General features: G+C 37.2%; 1 protein-coding gene across 1 annotated transcript in view; it reads left to right on the forward strand.

Annotated features, from left to right (window-relative positions):
- The window catches only part of LOC122087123 (ATP-dependent Clp protease proteolytic subunit), a 16,443-nt gene extending 13,620 nt beyond the window's left edge, over positions 1-2,823 (forward strand). Inside the window, exon 2 of the mRNA XM_042656127.1 lies at positions 2,418-2,823. The gene's annotated coding sequence lies outside the window, so the exon portion shown is untranslated. The remainder of the gene's footprint in view (positions 1-2,417) is intronic.
- The last annotated feature ends 3,869 nt before the right edge of the window (positions 2,824-6,692 follow it).

A 6,692-nucleotide genomic window follows, 5' to 3' on the forward strand; every position in this document is an offset into this window, starting at 1 on the left:
AGGTGTGGAGGGAGGACAACATAGGTAATTGAATTGGAAGCTCTTTTTTTTTCTTTCCAAAATTTTGTGTATTGCATTTCAAAAATGCAGTTCTGTACTTTTATTCCTTTACAAATTTCTCTTACATTTAGGACAATTCGTGTAAAATATTTCCTGTTTAAACAAATGGAAACTATGCCTTAAGCTATGACCGATTTTATTGCCTATTCATGCCCATGGACTGGGGTTTCTGGGTTATCTTTCTTTCCCACTCAGATCTGATCTCTCAGCTTATGGTAACCACACTGCCTCTTTTCGCTTGTCTAGGCTCCTTTGAAAGTCTATTTTAAGGTCTGTCTCTAACCCATGTTTCTTGGTTCTTCATCGGTCCTTGGATTCAACATGGAATTTCTCTTTTGCACACCAATCCGTTGTTTTTATTACTCTCTGGTTTCCTCAACACCTTTCATATTTCTAAATCACAGGCCGGGCACAAATCTCCATTGAAACCCTCCTAAATTTGTATTTATTCTAAAATTACTCCACAGCTTCCTTGTGATGCAGTAACGCTTGTGTGGGTTGCCTCGAACCCTATTGGAGGCCCAGACTGAGGACTGGGTCCAAGTTTGGTGTGGTTTAGTAAAATATTAGAAATTTATTTATTTATTTTAAATTATCTTGCAATCTTTTATACTGGAAAATTTTAGATGGTATTGGTATATTACATTGGATTTTTACCCCAAAAAAAAAAAAAAAGGTTTATTACATTGGATATTAGATTGAGTTTTTAGTTTCCTATTTCGAGAAGAGTTGTTTTAGTAGTTTCTATCAGGAGTCTTTTCCTTATCTTTATATACTTGCATGTAACCCTACAACGTAGACAGTTGAAATAGATTTTGCGTTTGTTTTACTATGACTGTGGTGCCATCGCTGGCTGTGTTGTCACGGTCGTGGCACATGTGGAGGGATGCATGGGCGTGCATTTTAGCATGCTGTAGAACCGTGGCATCATGTTGTATTGTGAAGAAGAGCCTTGTGATGATCCGAAGTATGTCAGTATGATTTTTTGGGGTAGTTGATGTCTACTTGTGAAAAAGGGCGAAAAGCTTAAGAGCTACCTTGAGAAAGGGTGGTGTGCCTCATCCTCCTTGGTGCCAATGCATCTCAGCATGGCATCATAATTTGCCACAAGGCATTGTGTGCGGGATTGGCCTGGCCACGCGTGCATCAGTATCACAGGTATTCCATGGGCGGATCCCATGGCGGGCACTCAAAGCCGAAGTGGGCAATTGGCGTTTCCCCTCTAGGTCTGATTACTGATGAGACCATGTTCAGCAGAAGGTGCTAGCATGGCGCACCATCAGGAAGGTGGAGGTTCGGGACTGTGGATGCTACTAGCACGAACTATGTGACAATGGCACAGTCTTGAGTGGTTGGGCTATCCCGTGCCTTATGTGGGGGTGTGGTTGTCTTGGGCAGCACTTAGGCTCGGCGTGCCTAGAACGAGTCGTCAATTGGTTTCTGTGAATTTGAGCCATTGAGGTTGAGGTGACACCCTTGACATTGAGTTTCAGCCACTTGTCCTTGCTTCACTCAATTGCTTTTATTTATTTATCTGAAGAAAAATTTGTTAATGATTTATTATAAATTATAGAAGAGATGGACAAGAAGCTCACTCAGAAGGTTATGATGGGTCTATAGAGAAGCTTATGCAATTAGGGAACAGCCCCAACTACGTCAATTATTTATGATAGAATTTCAGTTGTAATTATGAAGCCAAAGAGCTTCTGAGAAGAGAATAAGAGATCAAGGATGTGATGTCTTTAGGGCAAGCTCAAATTTAGTGAAACCTCCCTATCACATGGTCCTAAAGTTTCGAAGTCACAAGACAAGCAAACAAGAATGGGAAAGAGGCTTATCTTCCACCACACGAGGAATATCTACTGGGGATTTACCACCCTCAGTTAATGGTATGATCAATGGTTAACATCTTATTTTTTCACCGCCATCCAAAAGTAAAACTTCACCTTGCTGTGAATCTTCCACACCAATTTCTTTGGAAAAGCATCATTCGTTCTTAGGATCATAAGGAATTGGATGATGTTTGTCAGACATAAAAGAATCCATATTTGGATTTCTCCGTAGCTCTTGTATCATATTTACATTTGTTGATTTTTCAGCTGCTTAATATTCTTAAGCTTCTTTATTTCCTTCTCTTATGAGATTGGAAGGAAGTGTGATTCCTTGATTTCCCCTCTCACCCCATAATATTGTAATTTGGTTTATGTTTTCCTTTTTCCACTGCTAAAACATTGTTGTTTTTTGCTGCTTGTGCCTGTTGAGGCAAACTTTTCATTCTTCCTTGGCAACGGTTATGTTTAAATATTGAAGCAAGCTTCTCATTAATTAATGGTCTTTCATCTAATGTGATTTGATAGATGCCATGGATCATTGACTCTTGCCATTAGAGATACTTCACTTTTTGGTGCTGCATATCCATCTTCAACTAAATGCCAAAGATTTTCTGACACAATCTTCAAAAGTGAGCATGAGACTCTGAGTCTATTTAATTGAATGGTGGACTTGTTGCAACTTCTCACATAATAAGGGAATTGCTCCAACTCCAATTCTATTGTGACAACAGAAAGAGTGATGAGACTCTGCAAGTTCTTACAAGTGTAATCCTTTGGAGTATAAACTATAGGAATAGAATATGGAGAACCTACCTGTTTTGGAGAATTGCCTTGTGAAAGGCTTAACTACTATTTAACTTTGGAATTTGTGGGCTGTTCCCTCATGCCTTGGAAACATTGAAGATTTAATGTTAGGTGAGATTCCTGGGTATTTTGAATGTTTTACTCATTTCTATTAGATACAACACTTCTCATGATAAATTTCTGGAGTTACTGAGATTCCAGATTGTCTTTTAACAAGATCTGTTGATCGTTTGATGTTTTCCCTTGATAAACATAAAGTGAAGGAAATATCAGAATCCAATGGAGGACACATTAAATTGATTCATGTTCTCATTTTCCTTTGGATTTTGGGAGATCAAACTGCACTCAGTTTAGGCTTACTTCTGGTAGTTTAGACTAGGTTTAACCTATTCATTTAAATTATATAACAGACTACAACTAGACTGATCATTTCAATTATGTGGGGATTTTGATTTTGGATAACACAACTAAATCATGTGATTCTTGACTTACCTAGCCTGATGCAATGTAAATAATATATTTATTGTCAGCTGATTTCTAGAGGATCCAAAGTTGTCCTAAAATACAACATATTACTTCCTTTTTCATTGAATTTATTTCCATATTTTCCTTTAGCTTCTTCTGTTGAAAGAAACTGTGGTCTTATTTTGTCTGAGCTTAGAGTATGCGTGCTTTCAACTTGGAAGCAGAAATGGAAGAGTTGAATTCATGTAGTCTTGTGCATCCTTCTCTTTTTTTTTTTTTTTTGGTGGGGTGGTGAGGTTGAATGGAAAATAAATAGAAGAGCAACCTAGTGCATGAGGCTCCCACTACTGCAGAGTCTAGGAGGGACAAGTGTACGCAGCCTTACCTCTTGCTTCACAGAAGAGGTGGTTTCCGTTGAATGGAAAACATATTAAGAAAGAAGCAGAATAAAATGTAAAAGCCAAATAGATGATACATCAAAAGACGAGGCCGGGAGGGGAGGGAGGGAGGAGGAGGAGGAGGGGGGGATGATCTCATGAAGATGAAAGATTGTTTGTTGCTAGGAGTGTTAGGGCTCACAGCTCGAATGGGAAGATGTTTGTTTTCTGATCTCAAAAGAAATGGCTTCCTAGATCTGACTTCAATAAAACAATCGTACTTCTTTGTGGAAATGAAAGGGCTGCCTAGATACAGAGGATGGCAAAATGATGCCCCCACCCCGTGTTTATGCCCATAAGTGCCCCTGCATTGGCCTTGTGCTGGCGTAGGGGCCATGGCGTTCGTTTCCCCATATTATTGTTATTGGAGAATGTATCTCTTAACTGGGCACCTGGGTATTTTAAACCCCAACACACAAAACTTAATGCAGTGTTCTATATAGCAAGTACACAAATACACAATGCAGTAATACCATAAAAGGAACATCTCGATCGATATATAGGTAACTCGGAATGCAAGGTCTTAAAAAGTAGAATTGGGGATCGAATAGGGTCGGAATTGGTCTGAGTCAGTTGGATCCAACCGATTCCAGATCATTTTACGCTAGAAATGGGATCGGTTGTGGAATCCGAATCAGTCCCAAAATCTGTCCGATCCAGCTATTTTAAAGTGATTGATTTAGATACTCCAATCCGGTTATACGATGTGTTTAGAATCAGAATCGGTGACCACTATAAGATGAGTGCTTTCTTATTCCGACTTCCACAGAGCCTCTAGTAGCACAGCTAAGACAACAATGGGTTCTCTACCCCTATGGGGATGGAGCGACAGAAATTTTGAGAATCTAAGAAAATGTCACAGTGAGACGAACCATTTATCATTACGATAAGTGTCAAGTGGAAGTGCAGTGATCGTCAGCCAAACTATAATAATTCGGATCCCTAGAAGAAATAAATTTTCAATAATATTATCACTGCGCATGAAATGTTTCACTACTAGTAGAGGAAAAAAGCACGAGAAGGTGGGTTATATAACTCTCAAACTAGGTATGATTAATTGTAAAATGACTTTGTCCACTTGATTCTTCTTCAACCCATCAATGAAAGATTTAGGGAAGGCTTGGATGGATTATGATGAAGAGAACAAGGTGGAGTGGGAATGCAGAAGAGAGAGTGTGTGATGAGGCTCTTACTTTGGTAGTTAGACCATTGTTGGAAAACCAGATTTTGTGACTCGACTCGTCCTCTTTAAATCCTAGTGAGTCGGAGCAAGTCTCAAAAAAACCAAAAGAGTCATGTCAAATTTCCCTCTCTCATTTTCATACCAGTTTTTCTCAAACAATCCAAATAAATAATTAATAAATAAAATAAATGAAACAAGATAGAATAAAAGTGTTTGTTTTTCAAAAATTTTTATGAAGCTCATCATTCATTGTCTCTTGGATGAAAGTGATAAGATCTGACTTGGAGATGTCATGGTTATAAATCATGTTTTTTAAATTAAAATTTAGATGTATATACTCAATAATCACTAGATTCAACACAGAAAACTTCGGCCACTGAACATTTAACCTCATTAGAATATATTTTAGTTCAAAACTATTCAGAAAAGCCAACTTATATTTTTGACAAGAATCGACTGTTTTATTGTGACTCGGGCAAAACTAACGAGTCTTGAATGACTCGGTATGATTTGGTCCCAACCTTATCATTTTTTAATACAGGACGAGTCTCCATGACTTGTGATTAGGTTTCTAATCTTTTGACCAAACTCGGCCTAGTTTTCCTAGTCAAAAGCTAGTTTGCCAACAATGAGTTAGACTACTAAAGCTAGTCACTAGTGAAAATTGAATGAACAATAAAATTAATCTCATGTTGACTTCGTTTAATTGTAAGGGGAATTTAAAGGAAAGGGAAATGAAATTTTTATCCTTAAAAAGGAAATGTTTGTGATCATTTCCCCATATGATCCAAGCAATTGTATAAACTACTTAATTTTTGTAACCATATTTAGTAATGATTATTTTACATGTAATTTTTATTTTACATATTATAGCAAAGGGTTTTGCATGCAGCAAAGTGAAATTTCATAACCAAATATGGAATAATCTGAAGTCAATGTTATAGGCACATGGGGTGATGATTATATACATTTTCTTTTTAGGTAAGAAATTTCACTTCCTTTCCCTTCAATTCCATTGCATCTAAAAGTAGTTAGATTTACACCTTTTTTTTTTTTTTTTCTAAATATACTCCTACTGAGCACTACTAACTAATGGCCAGCTTATTGGGTGCTAGTAGGGCCAACGACCACCTACTCCACACACACACACACCCACTCACACATGTTAGATTTACACCAAAAAGATAAAAGGGGAAATGTTTTATTTGGGGGAGCCTTGTGCTAGGAAGCATGCTGTCATTTTGCTTTTCATGGGGTGGGGTGGGCTGGGGTGGGCTGGGGTGGGCTGATCGTTTCACCCCCTCATGAGTCTACACGCAGGGGCCACGCTCCTCTAAAGAAACCATTTTATTGTGATAAACAAAAAAAAAAATCATGAATAACTTCTCTGTGCATACATTCTGCTACCAAAAACCTTATTTATTCCCTTATTTCTCTTGTACGAAAAAAATAATAATAATTACATGATTACCCACTTTTGGATTTCCCTTTACAGAATTATTCACTTAAAGTTTCAGTTAACAAAAATACCCAAAATTAAGTTTAGGTTTACAAATCTACCCACTTAAAGTTTCAATTAACAAAAATACCTACTTGTATGTGCCAAATGAATGAGAATTATTGTTTTAGATAATGATGAAGGAGAATTATAGTTTTAAATAGTTTTATAAATCCAAACCTGTTTTTAGATATTTTTGTTAACTGAAAGTGGATAATTTTATAAAAGAAAGTCCAAAATTGAGTAATCATGTAATTTTAAAAAAAAAATCCAAATTATTATTTTGTTTTTTGGTAATTTGCTTCGTTATCCCAAGCCAAGATTCCAATCCAACAGTCTTCATTTTGATTAGAAAACTCATATCTGGCAGAAGGAAGGGACCACGATCTCATCTTATCGGGGAAAAAAAGTCA

This window comes from Macadamia integrifolia, chromosome 8 (assembly GCF_013358625.1).
Source record: "Macadamia integrifolia cultivar HAES 741 chromosome 8, SCU_Mint_v3, whole genome shotgun sequence".
In the NCBI taxonomy this organism is placed as follows: domain Eukaryota; kingdom Viridiplantae; phylum Streptophyta; class Magnoliopsida; order Proteales; family Proteaceae; genus Macadamia; species Macadamia integrifolia.